We start from the raw sequence: 19404 nt of genomic DNA, 5'->3' as shown, positions 1-19404 counted from the left end.
CAACCCAATATCGCGCTAGGTGGCGCTAAATTGCGATTGGCGCTAAACTTTGCGCATCGCCAGGACTAGCGCCCCAAATGCGGCTATACCGAATTTCTAGGCCATAATGTAATGTTTAATTTCCCACCCAAAACAGCATATTTCCTGTGCTGGAAACTTTTGTGTTTTTCACTTGCCTGGGAAGTTTTTTTTCCATTGCAAACATCAGTTTAAGTTGAAGTAAACATATAAAGATAGAAATTCTGTGGACCTAGTTGAGGACTTCCAGCTGCCACTTTAATCCCAGGGACAGGATCTTGTACATAACCGGCGCAGGAGCCTATACCTTTTACTGGCACAAAAGAGGCACCCACCTTGCTGCTTTAAGAGAAAGAGCTTGAGGTCTGGTTCCAACCTAAGACCAAGCTTCGCAAATTGGAAGATTTTTTCTTGGCCCCATTGCAGTGGCAAACATTTCTTCTGGGATCTATCACCATTTCCCTTTGAGCTTCAGGGCCTGCTGCAGGCCCAGATTGTGACCTACAGCTCTCGACAGATGTTGATCCATGTCACGGTTTGGGATTTTTTTGGTCATCTTTCCACAGAAAAAGAACTGATCCAAGTGTTTTTTTAGTATGTATTCTGAGTAAAAGCTGTCTAAAAAGGCAATGGGGCAGTAATTCCTCCCCAAACGCGTGAGTACGGAAGGGGTACTCACGCATCTGGCCGGAGAAAACTCCGGTTTTCAGCATGCACAGCGCATGCGCTGAAAACCGGCATTTCCTCTCCTCTAACCCAAGAGGTGAAGAGGCTAGCGCGTGCGCTGTAGGGGGCAGCGCGTGCATCTTGGATTTCCTCTGTTTTGGGGGATTTGCGCATGTGTAAAGGCCTCCGGTCTTTACGCTTGTAAAAAGCACACATAAGTATTTATTTTTACAGGTAAGTGGTGTTTTAATGCAATTTAGAAAAAAAATTTCCACAGGTTTATTATTTTAAAGAATCTACAATAAGGTAAGTTTAGTTTTAGACCCTTTTTATTAAAAATTTATTTTTTTCAAAAAAAAAATTGTTGTTTAAGTTATTTTTTTTAACTTATTTATACTTAATTTAATGATTGGGATGTTTTTTTAAATTTTATTTAAAGTTAAAGTAGTGTTTTGGGGTGCAGTACTTTTCATGAGTTTGACAGTTCTTACTCTCAAACTTATGAATGAAGTTTCCCCTCCCCTGATTGGCTGAACAGTGCTCACCTGATCCCAGCCGGCACATCGCACTAACTATGCCGCTGGGTCAGGTTAGCACAGCGCGCCGACATCAGAACCGGGCCACTGACAGGAAATCCACTGCGGGCCAGGTTTCAGATGTCGGCGCGCCGGGTAAGTGCACATCGGGGGCTTGCACGCGCGGCAAGCCCCCGACACCAAGTTCTGGGCCATTAGCTTTTCAGGACAGCCTTATGCTGGGTGGTGAACGCATAGGCAGATGAGAGAAATTTAAAATGTGGGCTCAGAAGCGGACTGGTTCGTGAAAAATCAAGACATTTCCTGAGTGCCTCCATGTCCAGTGGCAGAGCCCCCATTAGCTTCTGAGTAAACTCAGGGAAGGAGTATTTTAATCCATTCCAAAGAGAATCACAAAACCAATAGAAAAATATCCAACCTTCTAAATTATAAATTTTGAACAAACCTTACTGGGGCAGCAGGTAGTGGTAAATTAAAAGCTTTAAACCGAGGCACCACCGCAACCGTGGCATGTCCGGTGCACGCAATTTACAGTGTTCCATTTTTGGGAAGTCTGTAGCTGGGAATTTCCCGCTCGAAACTATTCCCCTCTCCATCACCGTAACTTTGTGAAGTGCAGCGGAAACCCCGGGACAAAGTGGGAGCTGCTCCAAGTCCATGCCAGCCTGAGGAAGGCACAGAGGAAAAGTGACCGACGCCTTCGGCCCATCAGTTATAATCGTGTGGGTATATTTATTCAGTTTTTAATTTGTTCTGACGGCATGAGACTACTTCCCATGTTATCGCTGAGCTGATGGGCAGTGGTGACTGACTGATGTTATATGGGAATATTACAGAAGGCAGGCACATTTTCGGTGTTTGTAATTCTGTTTGTGTGCAATTATTTATCAATAGGGCGTAAACCCCCACAGATCCTGATTATGGCCCCCTGCTAGAATCACACCTGAGTCGTGCCTCCTCTTCCCCCCTACCCACATTAATGCCCTCTAATCTTTTCATAGCAAACAGTAACAGTTGTGAGTTTGTAATTCAGCTCCTAACTTCAAACCTCTCTCTACTGTAAAATAAAATCTCAGATTAATTTCCAAATGCCAGATTTGAGAAATTGAAATTAGACACCGATCAGCTCACAGCATTGATTTTAATTGTAATTAAATTGCCTTCACTTTACTGAAAATATAATGTAAATTATTATAAAATATAATGGAAAGGGTCTGCATCTAAGACTAGCAGAGATCAAAAGATGCTACTCGCATCAAGTGTCTCTCATTATACTCAGTCTTCTGTATGTCTTGCCTACTGTGGAATAAAGCAGTTTTCCAACTAAACCGAATGCCACCTTGCCTAGTGTTAACTTGGCCTGCCTTTGGAGAAGGAGTACGTGGCGTATGTCAGAGTTCTGGTTTAGATCATTGTTACACTCCTGGGTCATGCTACTGAACAGGTAGATATAGGGCCATGGTAGTCAACTTCCATAGGAAGCAGGCGACAAGACCATTTAAGCAAGCGACTGACATCACTAATCTTGAGTAGATGTCTCTGGCAGGCCCAAAGTCATAACAGTTCCACTGGGTCTATTTCAGGTGTTCTAAACATTAATTCCTGGGATAGTTCAGAACACCCCCAAAGTTCTGTGATGTAATGGGGTGGGTATAAGAAGAACCCCTCCCCTTCCCCCCCCATCCAGTGCAATTATTTATCAATAGGGCGTAAACCCCCACAGATCCTGATTATGGCCCCCTGCTAGAATCACACCCGACTCGTGCCTCCTCTTCCCCCCTACCCACATTAATGCCCTTTAATCTTTTCATAGCAAACAGTAACAGTTGTGAGTTATTGAAGTTTTATTTGATGGATATTTGCCAGTTGAGAAAGCAGTATTTTGAATAGTACCGATGCATAAAAATGTCTCTTGCACATTGAGAATTGTTGTGAATGAATATGTTTTACTTCGTGTTTGTGCACAGTGAACTTGGGGGTTGCAGATTTTAATTAAATTTTACTGTTAATGTGTGATGATGCAAGTATATTAAAGCAAGCATGTTAAAAGTAGATTTCAATAAATTTCATATAATTAAATAGTGCATAATTATTGGAATGCTCTTGTGTTTCTCTCAGTTATAAATGTGTGTTGATGGGAGCATTAGAAAGTAAATTTTAAACCAAAATGGCTTTGAAGAAACAGGGTTGAGTCCGTGTGTGAAAACATAATCTATGTGGGTTGTGTTATAAATCAGATATAACCAGGAACACAAATTCAAAGAAGGATAAAAAAAAGAGAAAAATTGAAAATGCTGGAAATCTGAAATCAAAACAGAAAATTCTGGTAAGTCAGCACCTGTAGAGAGAAAAGACTGTTATGGTGTTTTGGATGTGTTCTGATGAATGGTTACGCACCTGTACAGTTATCACCTGCCTTTTCTCTTTACAGATGCTGACTGACCTGCTGCGCATTTCCAACATTTTGTTTTTATTTCAAATTTAAAGAAGGACCTGTTATAAACCTGTTAGTGTGATAGAGAAACAAATGGCTGTATTTAATTACTTATGAATCCACTAAAGAATTTTAAATAAACACCAGCCATGCATTAGGAATGTATAAATTTACAGTTTTTGATTACACTGATTGCTGAATGAATAAATCACCTATTATAGCACTATGCAGCAGGCTATTCGGCCCAACAGGTTTATGCTCCACATGAGCCTCCTCCCCCCTTCTTCATCTAACCCCATTAACATATCCTTCTATTACTTTCTCCCTCGTGCTTATCTAGCTTCCCCTTAAATGCCTCCGCTACTCCTTGTGGTAGCAAGTTCCACATTCTAACCACTCTCTGGGGAAGATAAGTTTCTCCTGAATTCCCTATTGGATTTATTAGTGACTATCTTATATCTATGACCCCTAGTTCTGGTGTCCCCCCTCAACTGGAAACATCTTCTCTACCTCTACCGTATCAAACCCTTTCAGAATCTTAGAGGCCTCTATCAGGTCACCCCTCAGCCTTCTCTTTTTGAAAGAAAACAGCCCCAGCCTGCTCATTCTTTCCCGATAGGTATAACCTCTCAGTTCTGGTATAATTCTAGTAAATCTTTTTTGCACCTTCTCCAGTGCCTCTATATCCCTTTTGTAATATGGAGACCAGAACTGTTCACAGTACTCCAAGTGTGGTCTAACCAAGGTTCGATAGAAATAACAACGGAAAAACTCAGCAGGTCAGGCAACATCCGTGGACAGAAATTTGAGTTGACGTTTCGGGTCGAACCCTTCTTCAAAACTGGAAAGAAAAGATAGGTCGGAGGCAGGGCTGTGATCGGTCAAAAGAATAAAAGAAACAAAAGAAGTAAAAAAGAGACAATAAAAGGTATTAGAAGCTAGACAAGATGGTAATAGGCTGAGATTAGGTGTAAAGTGTACTGGCAGGGCAAGAGATAGCTGCCAGGTGTGAGAGCGAAACAAAAGGAAAGGGGGGGGGGGAAAGGAGTGGAAAAATTACAAGAAAAAATGAAATGGGGGCCGAGCTTATGATCTGAAATTGTTGAACTCGATATTGAGTCCGGAAGGCTGCAGAGTGCCTAATCGGAAGATGAGATGCTGTTCCTCGAGTTTACGTTGAGCTTCCGTGGAACAATACAAGAGACCAAGGACGGTGAGGTCCGAGTGGGAATGGAGCGGTGAATTAAAATGACAGGCGACCGGAAGCTCGGGGTCACCCTTACGGACTGAACAGAGGTGTTCCGCAAAGCGGTCACCCAATCTGCGTTTGGTCTCCCCAATGTAGAGGAGACCGCATCGTGAGCAGCGAATACAGTATACTAGATTGCGAGAAGTACAAGTAAATCGCTGTTTCACCTGGAAGGGGTGTTTGGGGCCCTGGACAGTGGGAAGGGGGGGAGGTATAGCGGCAGGTGTTACATCTCCTCCGCTTGCACGGGAAGGTGCCAGGCGAAGGGGAAGGGCTGTTTGGGGTGATAGAGGAGTGGACTAGGGTGTCTCGGAGGGAGCGGTCACTGCGGAATGCTGGAAGGGGAGGGGAGGGGAAGATACGTTTGGTGGTGGGATCACTTTGGAGGTAGCGGAAATGCCGGAGGATGATCCGTTGAATGTGGAGGCTGGTGGGGTGAAAGGTGAGGACAAGGGGAACCCTATCGTGGTTCCGGGAGGGAGGGGCAGGGGTGAGGGCAGAAGTGTGGGAGATAGAACTGACACGGTCGAGGGCAGTGTCAATCACGGTAGAGGGGAATCCTCGGTTGCAGAAAAAGGAAGACATGTCTGAAGCACTGGTGTGGAAGGTGGCATCGTCGAAGCAGATATGGCAGAGACGGAGAAACTGGGAGAATGGAATAGAGTCCTTACAGGAAGCGGGGTGGGAGGAAGTGTAGTCCAGGTAGCTGTGGGAGTCAGTGGGCTTGTAGTGAATATTGGTCGATAACCTATCCCCAGAGATGGAGACAGAGAAGTCGAGGAAGGGAAGGGAAGAGTCAGAGATGGACCATGTGAAGGTGAGGGAAGGGTGGAAATTGGAGGCAAAGTGAATGAAATTGTCAAGTTCGGGACGAGAGCAGGAAATGACAAGGTTCTATAGAAGCTTAACATAACGTCTCTGCTTTGTAATTCTATCCCTCTAGAAATGAACCCCAGTGCTTTGTTTGCTTTTTTAAAAAGGCCTTATTAACCTGCATCGCTACTTTTAATGATTTGTGTATCTGTACCCCCAGATCCCTCTGCTTCTCTACCCCATTTAGACTCTTATTTTCCAAGAAGTGACCTCCTTATTCTTCCGACCAAAATGTACCACCTCACACTTATCAAAGTTAATTTGCCAATAACACGCCCATTCTACAAGTTTATTATTGTCTTTCTGTATTTTGTCAAAGTACTCCTGTATTAACTACAACCCCCAATTTGGTGGCTTCTGCAAATTTTGAAATTGTACTTCCGATTCCCAAGTCCAAATCATTAATGTAAATGGTGAACAACAGTCTTCCCACTTCTTGCCAGTCTGAGTAACTACCTTTAACCCCTATTGTTTTGTAGCCAGCTTGCTATACGTTCTGCTACATGTCCCCTGACGCCACATGTTCTGACCTTAGTCATGAGCAATGTTCCCTCTAATTTTTTTTTCCCTGCATGGGCCCTTTAAATTTGCTGTACAGCCGTGTCTCTTCCAACAGCAACAGCTGGTGAGCGGCCTGCGTGGGACCTCGCGATCGGTGCACGGCTGTGTGGAACATTGGTCATGAGTCTACTATGCGGTACCTTATCGAAGCCCTTTTGAAAATCCAAATATTTTAAAGGGCTAGAAATTCAGTATGTTAGCGCCTCCCGTTAACGCCTCGCGGGGGCGCTAAGGGGTTAGCTCCCAGGCGCGGCGAATGCAGCGACGCCTGCAAACTTCAGTACCGGTTTAGTGCTGGCGTTAACTCTTACCACCTGGGCCTCTAGCACCTCACAGATCGTGACGTTATAAAGTGCTTAGCGCCCCATTATCGCCCCGGATGGAAAATTCACTCGCGCCCCCTGCTTTATCGCCTCACACCGACAACGCCAGCTAGAGGAGGCGTTGTGAACTCGGCTGGCCGCTTCGGGAGCGGTAATTAAAGGGAATGCTTTTCAGCTAGCGCAACCTTTATTATTTGCACCAGTCTGGTACCAACACAGAGTTTTTAATGTTTCATTGGTGCAAGATGTCCAAGCCCTCCACGTTGTGAGTGTGTTTGGGGCTGTAATGGCAGCCGTCCAGGTTGCCTTCCATAATAGAACTGACGACAACTAGCTTGTCATTGGCCCTTCCCTTTAAACGAGGGAAGCAGCCTCTGTGATGAAAGAGTGCCGATTACAATGCGCTCTAAATTGTTTAGCGCTCTGCCGCTCTCAGACTTGAGCGTCCCAAGAGAAGTGGTTAGCGCTTGATTTTGCACTCCACTTCCCTCTTAGATCGCTAAAACTGAATTTTGCATTTTTCCCCAAAACGGGGCTATACCGAATTTCTCCCCCAATATTATGTCTACTGCATTACCCTTATCTACCCCTTCTGTTACTTCTTCAAAGAATTCAATAAGGTTAGTCAAGCATGACCTTCCCTTTTGAAATTTCGCTGACTACTCTTTATTGTATTTTTTTAGATGTTTTTCTATTATTTTTGAGTAAGGATTCCATTATCTTTTCTACCACCGACGTTAAGCTAATTGGTCTATAGTTCCCTGGACTTGTCCTATCTCCCTTTTTAAATATAGGAATCACATTAGCTGTCCGCCTGTTCTCTTGCACTATTCCCTTTTCTAATGAATGTGGTGAAAAGATATGCAAATTTGCTATTTTCAGATGTTGTTTACTGAAACCTGATTTAAGTGTAATGCTGTTCCAAACATAACAAATTTTGGCAAATTATAAGGTGTGCACTATGTGTACCGTAACTGAGACTGATTAATGGGTGCAGCTTGATGACCCCCAAAAAATGTGGAAGCCCATGGATCATAAATGTACATCTTTCATGTCATTCAGTTCAACTCATCAGCTCTTACTGGTGGTGTAGTTTTTGACAAACCTGACTCACTAGTCATCTGTAAATCATTCTTAAGTGAGCAAGTTGTAAATTAGGCTGAAACCATCTCTGGGTATGACCTATTTTTTTTACACAGGAATATGATGCAGATGTTGGGAGTTGCCTGTATTCTAAACATAGGTTGGTAACCTGTAAAATGTATTTACCTGTTATTAAAACCTCTAACATTTGTTATGAGATGTTCCAGACACAAGTCTTTCAGATGGTGAAGAAAGTCCTTTCAAGAATATGCACCATCTTTTGATGATTAAATCTTCATCTATCTGTGAAATACCAACAACAGACTTTGATTAAGTACTATTACATGCACCATTCTGTTAATCAGTTACTCTAAATTGTAAACATAAAGATTGTCTAGGAAAGAGGCCACTGTGGCGACACGCCACCACTGGACATAATCCGCTCACGGCGGCACGGACAGTTTAAGCAGACGCCCCCAGCCGGGGGCCCTTTCCTCCAGCAACTTGTTTCCCGCAGGGACAGGCTGCCGGGAGCACTTCCTGTCTGGGGAGTATTTACGTGGTTGCGCGGGCTTTTCCAGTTCCTCTTTGCCATGAGGTTGATTAAAGCAGTTGTGTTTTACTAACTCTAGTCTCGACTCCCACGTTTGCCGCGGTATCTCAACACTGGTGACCCCGACGCTCAGGACGAATCCTAAGCTAGCATGGCGGATACAAACGCAGTCACGGTTAAACTACCGGACTTTTGGGAGAACCTGGCCGAAGCCTGGTTTGTTCAAGCCGAGTCCAGATTCCGGCTGAAAAACATTACAGTCGACGCCACGAAGTACGACTACCTCGTCGCCTCTCTCACCTACGCCACAGTCCCCAAGGTTTGGGCAGCGCTGCAGGAGCCACCAGTGGAAGGCAAGTACGAACATCTGAAGGCTGCGCTCCTTAAAAAATTTCAAACGTCCTCTTACCAGCGCAACTGCCAACTCCTCGACCTCCCCGGCCTTGGTGACGCTTCACCGTCAGATCTGGTTTCCCACATGCTGTCCCTCTCGGACAACAAAAACACCGGCGCCCTCTTTCGCACGCTTTTCATTCGGCAGCTCCCCGCCAGCATCCGCCCGCTCATTGTGGAATCTGGCTCCACGGACCTGAATGAGATAGCCGAAAAGGCCGACCGGCTGCTCTCTGCGCAGTCCGCCCGCGACATCGCGCCCGACCTCACGGCAACGACCACGCGGTCTTCCCGGCCCACTAGGCCCGACCGCCCTACCACTCCGGGTCACTGCTACTACCACACCCGTTTTGGCACTAGGGCCCAACGCTGCACGCCACCGTGCACTTTCAAACCTCCCCCCGCACCGGCCCCCACGATGGCAGCGGGGCTAAAGGGGCCTCTACTGTACATCACCGACGACAGCACCAACCGCCGATTTCTGTGCGACACAGGGGCCCAGCACAGCATCACCCCCGCCTCCGCCCTCGAAATCCAACGCGGCGCACGGGGTATCACGCTGGCCGCAGCCAATGGCTCTGACATCCGCACATATGGCACCCGCATGGTCACGCTCAACCTCGCAGGCCGCCGCTACCGCTGGGAGTTCCTCACAGCCAGGGTCCTCTGCCCACTCATCGGCGCCGACTTCCTACGCGCCCACGGCCTCCTTGTCGACATTCCGAGGCACCGCCTCGTCGACATCAACACTATGGCCCCCATCCCTGGCGCATTCACCCCGGCCCGTTCGGCCGGCCTGACGACCTACTGCCTCGCCAGAGCCACGGACGACTACTCGGCACTTCTAGCCGAGTTCCCCGCCCTCACTAACCCGACCTTTTCGGCCAAAGCCGCCAAACACGGTGTGGAGCACTATATCCCCACCACCGGCCCCCCGGTTTCTGCCCACGCCTGCAGATTCAACCCGGCCAAGCTGGAAATCGCGCGGGCCGAGTTCACCACCATGGAACAACTCGGCATCATCCGCCGCTCCAGCAGCCCTTGGGCCTCGCCCCTCCACATCGCCCCCAAGCCCGGCGGAGGCTGGCGCCCTTGCGGGGACTACCGCCGCCTCAACGACGCCACCACCCCCGACCGATACCCGGTGCCACACATCCAGGACTTCTCGGCCTGACTGGCCGGACGAACCGTCTTTTCCAAGGTCGACCTGGTGCGCGGTTACCACCAAGTCCCCGTACACCCCGCGGACATCCCCAAAACGGCCGTCATCACCCCATTCGGCCTGTTCGAGTTCCTGAGGATGCCCTTCGGCCTCAAGAATGCAGCCCAGGCTTTCCAGCGCCTTATGAACTCAGTCCTCCGGGACTTGAACTTCCTATTCGTCTATCTAGACGACATTCTCGTGGCCAGCTCCTCCAAACAGGAACACCTCGAACACCTTCGCATCCTGTTCGGGCACCTAGCCCAACACGGGCTCATCCTCAGCCCGGCGAAGTGCCAATTCGGCCTAACCGAGATCGATTTTCTCGGTCATCACATCAACCCTGCTGGGGCCATCCCCCTGCCCAACAAGGTGCAGGCCGTCCAGCAATTCCCCCGCCCCAAAACCATCAAGGGCCTCCAGGAGTTCCTCGGGATGGTGAACTTCTACAACAGGTTCATCCCCAGGGCTGCAGCCCTCATGAAGCCCCTATACGACTCCCTCCGAGGTAAATCTGGCAAGATGGCCGTAGCCTGGACCACTGACACGTCAGCTGCCTTCGACGCCACCAAAAACGCGCTCGCCGACGCCACCCTGCTCGCGCACCCGAGGGCCGATGCCCGGGTCGCGCTCACCACCGACGCCTCCGACCACGCGGTCGGAGCCGTGTTCGAGCAGTGGGTCAATGGCGCGTGGCAGCCACTTGCCTTCTACAGCCGCCAACTGCGCCCCCTGGAGGTCAAATACTCTACTTTCGACCGCAAGCTTCTCGCGCTCCACCTGTCGGTCTGCCATTTCAGGTTCCTCCTGGAGGGCCGCCCCTTCACCGCGTACGTGGACCACAAGCCGCTCACATACGCGATGGCCAAGCACACCGAACCCTGGTCTGCTAGGCAGCAACGCCAGTTCGCGGCCGTGTCCGAGTTTACTACGGACATCCAGCACGTCTCTGGTAGAGACAACGTTGTCGCCGACTGCCTTTCCCATCCTGCCATCTGCGCGAATCACCTCGCGGTCGACTACGCGCAACTAGCAGCGGCCCAGCTCACGGACCCAGACCTCCTCTCGGCGGCTACCAGCCTGCCAGGGCTACGCCTAGCCAAGGTCGCGCACGGGCCCGAAGCCACGGCAGTCACTTGCGACGTCTCACTCGGCCAATCCAGGCCGGTCGTCCCTGCAACCTGGCGCCGCCGCATCTTCGACGCGCTACACGCGCTCTCCCATCCGGGTGCCCGCGCATCCGTCAAACTCCTCTCCCAGCGTTTCGTCTGGCGCGGCCTCAGCAAAGATGTTCGGACTTGGGCCACCTCCTGCCTCGCCTGCCAACGGGCTAAGGTACAGCTACACACTAAAGCACCCCTGGGAGACTTCGAGGTACCCAGCCGCCGCTTCGACCACGTACACGTCGACATCGTCGGTCCTCTGCCGCCATCGCAAGGCCAAACTTATCTCCTCACGATGGTCGACCGCTACACATGCTGGCCTGAGGCAGTGCCGCTGCCCTCCACCACCACAGCCGACATCGCCAGGGCGTTCGTTAACACCTGGGTCGCAAGGTTCGGCGTACCAGCCGACATAACCTCCGACAGAGGCGCCCAGTTCACCTCCGAACTTTGGACGGCCACAGCACGCAACCTCGGGGTGACGCTCCACTGAACCACAGCGTACCACCCGCAGGCCAATGGGCTGTGTGAACGCTTCCACAGGTCACTCAAGGCCTCACTCCGCGCCGGCCTGCAGGACAGTACCTGGACTGACCGCCTACCGTGGGTGCTACTAGGCCTACGCACCGCGGTCAAGGAAGACCTCCAGTCCTCGGCAGCGGAGTTCGTTTACGGACAACGGCTGCGCGTCCCAGGCGAATTCCTTCCGGAGGCTACCACGCCTTGGTCGGCCGAACAGCAGCGGCTCAACTCTTTCTCTTCCGCTCAACAGTTCGCCCCACTTCCGGTCAACTGACACGGCGAACTCGCACCTCACGTCCCGCCAAACTTACAGCAGGCACGCTTTGTCTTCGTGCGACACGACGCGCACCGCGGACCCCTGCGACCCCCCGTACGACGGACCGTACGAGGTACTACAAACCGGGGACAAGGTCTTCAAGCTGCGACTTGGCGACAGGGTCGACACAGTCTCCATTGACCGGCTCAAACCAGCACACACAGAACCAGGGGAACAGGTCCCCGTGGCCCGACCTCCAACTAGAGGCCATCCCGCCAGCAAGCCAGCACAGCCGGCGGCGAACCACCCGGCCCCACCAACTAGACCGGCGACCACTCAGAGCCGCTCCGGCAGAACCATTAGACCACCGTCACGACTCGTCCACTCCTCCTAAGCAGATTCTGGGGGGAGCTCTGTGGCGACACGCCACCACTGGACATAATCCGCTCACGGCGGCACGGACAGTTTAAGCAGACGCCCCCAGCCGGGGGCCCTTTCCTCCAGCAACTTGTTTCCCGCAGGGACAGGCTGCCGGGAGCACTTCCTGTCTGGGGAGTATTTAAGTGGTTGCGCGGGCTTTTCCAGTTCCTCTTTGCCATGAGGTTGATTAAAGCAGTTGTGTTTCACTAACTCTGGTCTCGACTCCCACGTTTGCCGCGGTATCTCAACACCACCATGGTTCTGCTGATCTTTCCTTTGGAGCCAACAGGCTCACCCAACTACTTTGCATTGCAATGGAAGGTGATGTGGCTTGGATCTTGGTATTGGCCAACTCCCCTGATCATAGAATAGCTCTGAACAAAACACTAGATAGTACAGAAAATACTGGAAACACTCGGGCAGCATCTGTGAAGAGAGAAACATAGGGTTAACTTTTCAGGTCGATGACCTTTCATCAGAACAGCATTTCTGTTTTTATTTCAGATATCCAGCATCTGCAGTATTTTACTTTCACTAGATAGTACATCTGACTAGCACTTAACCTGCGTTCTAAGCTGCCTTTCAGTTGTATCTTAAAAGGAATTGCAAGCACAAGGTTTGGCTGCATAATTGGTCTTAATCAGTAAGTTACAACCTCAGACTGGGATCCCAGCAACCAGTCAAAAGATCCAGACTTTGGTCTAAATAGAGCAGATTGTACCAAATGCTGCAGAGCATTGTTTACCAGCTAAACACTTGCACCGAGTTACAGCTTTGGTTTAATAAAAAGTGTGCTGCAGCATTAATCAAAATGTTTCAGTAGATGGGAAGCTTAATTCTATACCAAACCTAAATCATAAAAAAATGTGATTAGCTTGTCAGCTTCAAATCTGAGATTAGTTCCAAATTGTATGATTCTCAGTAAGGAAGATAGTCTTTTTCCAACATTGGATGCTGCCCATGATCCCTTGAGAAAAATGAGGTTACATCATTACCTTTGAGGATAAAGTGAAGTTGTTGAACATCAAGTTTTTTGAAAAGCCATCAAGTCTAGCGAGAGATGCCAAATGTCACCTCAAAGTGCGGCATACTAATCGGCTAAATCAAAATCAGGCTCAAGAAAGTTAAAAAATCTCCTTCACAAGCTTCATCTTGAAAGAGATACTGGCCCTCATGGCATAGGTTCAGGTCTTCAAAGACCAATTTGATGAATTAATTAAAAGCCTGACTAGTCTAAACATGGTGGCCTATTTAGATTCAAAATAAATCAGTTAACTTGTGATAAACACATCTTGTGGTCCAATTCAGTGCCCAGCATAGATTTGGAGCCGTGGCTCTGACAATTCTAGTCTTCAACAGGGTGTTGGATCCTGCCCTCATTGAGAAGCGGCTGAACTTGATAAGAGACTTGCCCAGAGAATGCAACCATCAGGCCAAGATAAAGAGGTGTTTTTCAACTTCGGTACATTACAGGAGTCCTTCAGGGAAATATGCATGACTTTATGCATTCTTATAAACTGGATTGCATAAAAAGGTAACACTTTTCATATAGTTGATGACACATTCTCTTCAGAGTTGTTACCTGCCAGTCTGAAAGGTGAACAGTATCTGAATCACTGCAGGAACGTGTACACAGAATTGCACAGTAGTTGGACAAATGTGTTATCTAAGGTGCTGAGAAAACAAAATCAATAACTCTTGTCAAGAAGAAGGAACTGCGAGGTTACCCAGCAATTTCTGTTCTAAATAGACTGTGAACAGTTACAATCAGTTGCTCGGCTTGGCAAGCATAGATGATCTGTGATGTAACAAAAATGTCTGGAAATGCTAGTGGCTAATACTTTCAGCAACTTTGGTATACAAAAAAATATCAGTCCAGTGATAGAATATTGTAACCCTGATTAATAGGCTGCAGAAAACAAGCCTCTCTTGCTCCTGGACTCCAGATAAAGAATGGCTTACTCAATGCTGGTCTACTCTCAGCAAGTTTAGAGAAATTTGGACAAGTTGCCAATCTTGTACAAGGTTATGACTGTACTATATCACAATAGTTACTTATGTATATGACATACCTTCATTTTATGACAAGAACATAATTGTCTCTGGTTGTATCCTGTAGGAAAATGCCCTCCGAATTGCCTTAACTGTATCCTCAAAATGGAGCCAGTAATCAGACTGAATTCTGTGAAAGGAAACGGCTAATGCTAATTAAACCATGAAGGCTTATGTAAACATTTGTTACCAGTGATTTAAAAAAACAAGTCATCAAGACCACAGGCCCAGAGTCAGCTTATTGAGGGACATAAATATGTCCTGCCTTATCTGGACCTTTTTCAGACCCTTTGTGAGCAGACAGCTGAGAAGCTAGGAGGTAAACAAGCAACCTGGCATATCTAGGTGATTTGGAGGTCATCAGGCTGCCAACAATGGCTGTGTGAAATGATTGACACCTATAACCCAGATTGGTTAATAAAATTGAGATTTCTTTGGAAATTAAGGATATATAAGATGGTGTTTTTTTTACTCTAAAGTATTCAGTTCTTAGTTAGTTCTAGTTCTTTCAGTATTTGTAGAAGATGATGTAGAATTTAAGACAGCTAGTCCAGATACAGCTACCAGCAATGAAGGACGAGGGGATCTAAGAAGAATGGAGATGGAGGTTCATTACTCTGACATCTCAGAAGGCTAATGCCATCCTCAAGGCAACCAGTTTGTCCATGCCAGTGCATAAGGACGTGGTTGTATAAGCAGCATTGCTAACTACAAGCACATGCACTTTAATCTATTCAATTGACTGGCTATTTTTTATTGCTGCTTGTGGGACCTTGTTGTGCATCATTAATGCCAAGGCAGAGACTTGATGCTAAATCCCAGATGGTTCCTTGCCAAGGAGCTATGATGAAGTGCCCATGATGAATAAACTTATCAGGGTATGGATCCCAGTATTTTGACACTGGATAGGTGCTACCTAATGTATAAAAACAAATGCAAACATCATGTTGGTTTGATTTACATTACATTTGAGAACTTTCCAATTTCAGCATCTTAAAAAAATTAAACATTAAAATCACTGAATTATGCAGTGTAATCTACCTGCTTAATCTCCAGGCAGAGTGCAAGTCAGCCCTGCTTGTTTTTGTTTTGCACTGGGTTCTTTCCCCAATGCCCTATTTTCTTGTGTACCAATTTTGACCTTCCACTGCAGTATGTTTCCACAGGCCCTCCAGGGCCTCCCCCATCCCGCTCTCCAAGATATCCACACATAGGCACCCTTTAACAGACGTCACTGAGTACCAATCAAAAGCAGGACACCTGGCTGACTTTCCTGAGGCAATGAGGCCACTGGCACCCTGTTTAAAGGCAGCATACTCACACTACATACCAGAATTGAACCTGGGACCTTTAGTACATATACCTCAGTTACATTATATTTTTACCAAAGGAGCCATTGAGAGAGCTGCCCTTTTTTTATGACACACTTGCAAAACATTTGTGTGCAAGAGCTGATTCAATCATCACAGCTAAAAAAAGACATTGCTGTGTGAGGGCCGAATGTGCGTGTTGAAAAATGATGAGCTGTCCTTGGCAGATACTGTAAGGCCAGCTCATGAATACATATTTAAAATACACCCTGCACAGCTTGAATGTTGCACAAAGACGGAGTTGAAGTGGCCTCCATAGAATATTACAAGCACGTGGCCAGGCTCAATGCTATTCAGTGGGAAATGAGATGAAAGTGCTGGGCATGCTGGCCAATGCTTCAGTCTGTACTCCACTTTGACCTGGGACTGATTAATATGTCCACTGGCTTCTGAGCATTACTGTGACCTCCACCTTCCCCGCAGTTTTCTATTGAGACTGTATCTATTCCAATACCTGACCTGCTTCTGTGGGCTGTTTTCTGCTTCTCTGCTAGGTCTTTTCACTCTATGCTAAGCCACCTGTAATCCATTTTTGCTGATCCCATCCTGCTCTGGATTATGCTTCCATCCTACTGAATGATCTCTGCTTGGCTGCTGTAGCCGCTGATTCCACTCATCCTTGAACACCTCCATCAGACTTTCCTGGACTGAGTTAGACTGGCTCCTCAAGTTCCTGTTGCTGCTCTTAATCTTGTATGCTGCTCATTGCCCTGCAGCTGTTCCTCTGATCAGCTCCGACATCTGCAATAATCTTGTGGATTAACCCTTCATCCTCCCCTGGCTCCCTGGAGTTCACTCTTTCTTGGTCCTCAGGTGTCACTCCCATTGCTCCTCACTCCTCTGCTGGTGTATCGGATGCGCTGGTGCATACTGGTAACATCTGAGGCCACTACACATTTCTGCTCGACCCCTGGATCAAACTTTGCTGGCTCAAGGCCAACTCTCCACTCCTCCTCAGCCCTCTTGTTTCCACTGGACACCCACCAGTAATGTACCCACCAATACGCTGCCCTTCGAATGGCTCCTGTATCTACTCCCTCTCCACATCTGTCTCACAAATTTTGTGCATGGATGCACCCACTGTCTACACCAACTTCATCCCATCACATGTCTTCACAGTTTAACTTTGGACTCATTTATATCATCTCCTGCCTGTCTATTTACAACCAGAACATGTCTCTCCTAATCTCTACCATGCCTCTCAGGTACTCTACCCCGCAATCCATAACCAAATCCATCACTGCTCCTCTGCCTACTTAACTTTCCTACCACCCAGACTCAAATCATCCGTGAATAAGCCCACAGCTACCCTCTGTGCTTCTCTCTGCATTTTGCAAAGGGCAATAAAGGCACCTGTTGCTGCCTCTGTACAAGCAGCAACCCCATCTGCCCCATCTTCCTCTCTTATTGACCTTCTCCATTTGTTTTTGACCTGTTGGCCTCCACAAACAGTATGCACCAGCGCATCCGGTACAGGAACCACCGTATCCTGTACAGTATTTGGTCTCAGGATATAACCTCCTACCCTGCTCTATTCTGAAGGAGTTAATTGACAGCATCAATTACTTTTGCTGGGAGTCTGTTCCAAGCTTTTATTACGGAGGGGAAAAAACATATTTGTAGTTTCCATTGAGGGTGGTTTGATTTAAACTGCTGTCATAGGAATGTACAGGCCGGAAAAGCCTATTGTGGGCCAGCTGAACACTCCCAAAATGAAAACGGAACACACACTAAAGTCCGCTTTTCATGGCTCTCAACAGCTTCTTTTGACAAAACAACTACCAATCTCCCTCTTGAGTCTGCTGACACTATTGATCTCTATTTTCTCCCTAGGCAGTCTATTCTACACATTCACCACCTTCTGTATGAAATTGTTAAACTAAACAGGCCCTAAGCTCTGGCATTCCCTCGCTAAACCTCTCCGCCTCTCTATCCTCCTTTAAGACCATCTTTAAAACCGATTTCCAACCAGGTTTTTAGTTACACCTCCTAATAGCTCCTTCTTTGACTCGGTGTAAATTTTTGTCAGATTATGCTCCTGTGAAGCTTTCCTACCTTACAGGTGCTATGTAAAGCAAATTGTTGTTGTTCGCCTTCCTTGGGTTTGCAATCCTGCAATCTCAGCCCATTTAGTGGCCCTGAAATCCTTGAATTTTCAGCTTAAAAGGCCATTGATTTCAGGATTAACAACAGAAAATGCAGGAAACACTCAGCAGGCCAGGCAGCATCCGTGGAGAGAGAAACAGAGTTAACGTTTCAGGTCTGTGACCCTTCGTCAGAATTGGAAAAAGTTAGAGATGTAACGGATTTTAAGCAGGTGCAGACGCAGGGAAAGGGGGAGGGGAAGAAAGAACAAAAGGGACTGTCTGTGATAGGGTGGAAGTCAGGAGTGGTTAAATGTTGCAAATGGGGACGGCAGAATCATCAACAGCTGCCATGTGAAAAAATAGGGGCAGAAGTTATAGTCTGAAATTGTTGAACTCAATGTTGAGTCCAGAAGAAAAAAGTACATTTTAAGAAAAGTAAAATCTAAAAATAAAAGGTGCCGATTTAATAGAATCCGAGTCTCATACAGCACAGGAGGCCGCCATTTGGCCCACCGCTTGTGCCGGCTCTTTGAAAGAACTATCCAATTAGTCCCACTTCCCTGCTCTTTCCCCATAGCCCTGCAAATTTTTCTCCATCAAGTATTTATGAAATTCCCTTTTGAAAGTGACGATTGAATATGCTTCCACCACCCTTTCAGGCAGTGCATTCCAGATCACAACTCGCTACTTAAAAACATTTCTCCTCATCTCCTCTCTGGTTCCTTTGCCAATTACCTTAAATTGGTATCCACTGGTTACCGACCCTCCTGCCAGTGGAAACAGTTTTTCCCTATTTACTCTACCAAAACCCCGTATAATTTCCAACACCTCTATTAAATCGCTCCTTAACCTTCTCTGCTCTAGTCTCTCCAAATAACTGAAGTCCCTCATCCCTGGTACCATTCTAGTAAATCTCCTCTGCACCCTCACCAAGGCCTTGACATCCTTCCTCAAGTGTGGTGTCCAGAAGTGGACACAATACTCTAGCTCAGGCCTATCCAGTGATTTACAAAGGTTTAACATAAGTTCCTTGCTTTTGTACTCTTTACCTCTATTTATAAAGCCAAGGATCCCACATGCATTTTTAACAGCCTTGTCAACTTGTCCTACTACCTTCAAAGATTTTTAAACCCCCTTAAAAATTTTACCATTTAGTTTATATTGCCTCTCTTCATTTTTCCTTCCAAAATGCACTACCTCACTGCATTAAATGTCATCTGTCATGTATCTGCCCATTTAACCAGTCTGTCGAATGCCCTCCTGAAGTCTATGATATACCTATCAATTCGTCCAATAAAAAGCGACGAGTTAGGAACGTAACTAAAGGTTTTTATTGACTAAATAACAGAGCCCACCCTCGTGGGTGATCGGGTCCAACAAGGAGGAATACCAGCCAGTCGACTACCTTTATACCTGGGCAGGTAGGTGGAGCCATGGGCGGAGTCGGAGGTGGTCAGCCCAGGTATAACAGCGCGACAAGAGGCGACCTCGTATCGTGATACAACAGTGATAACGGTGATAACAATACAACAGTGATAACTATAGTGTAACGATAAAAGTGGTTTACCACATTCACCCCTTGTTTAGATTTGAGTCCGGCGGGGTGAAGTGTACTACCAGTTCTGGTATGTCAGTCTGTCCGGA

The 19404-nt window shown here is 47.4% G+C and overlaps 1 long non-coding RNA gene across 1 annotated transcript in view; it reads right to left on the bottom strand.

The window, feature by feature from the left end:
- The window catches only part of LOC147116626 (uncharacterized), a 29603-nt gene extending 15286 nt beyond the window's left edge, over positions 1-14317 (bottom strand). The window contains exon 1 of the long non-coding RNA XR_015078844.1: positions 7930-14317. This is a non-coding gene — a long non-coding RNA (uncharacterized LOC147116626). The remainder of the gene's footprint in view (positions 1-7929) is intronic.
- Positions 14318-19404: the final 5087 nt, after the last annotated feature.

This window comes from Somniosus microcephalus, chromosome 6, assembly GCF_052327205.1.
Source record: "Somniosus microcephalus isolate GS21.2 chromosome 6, FLI_Smic_1.0, whole genome shotgun sequence".
NCBI lineage: Eukaryota > Metazoa > Chordata > Chondrichthyes > Squaliformes > Somniosidae > Somniosus > Somniosus microcephalus.
Note: the sequence above shows the minus strand (reverse complement) of the source record. Positions and strands in the feature narration are given on the sequence as shown.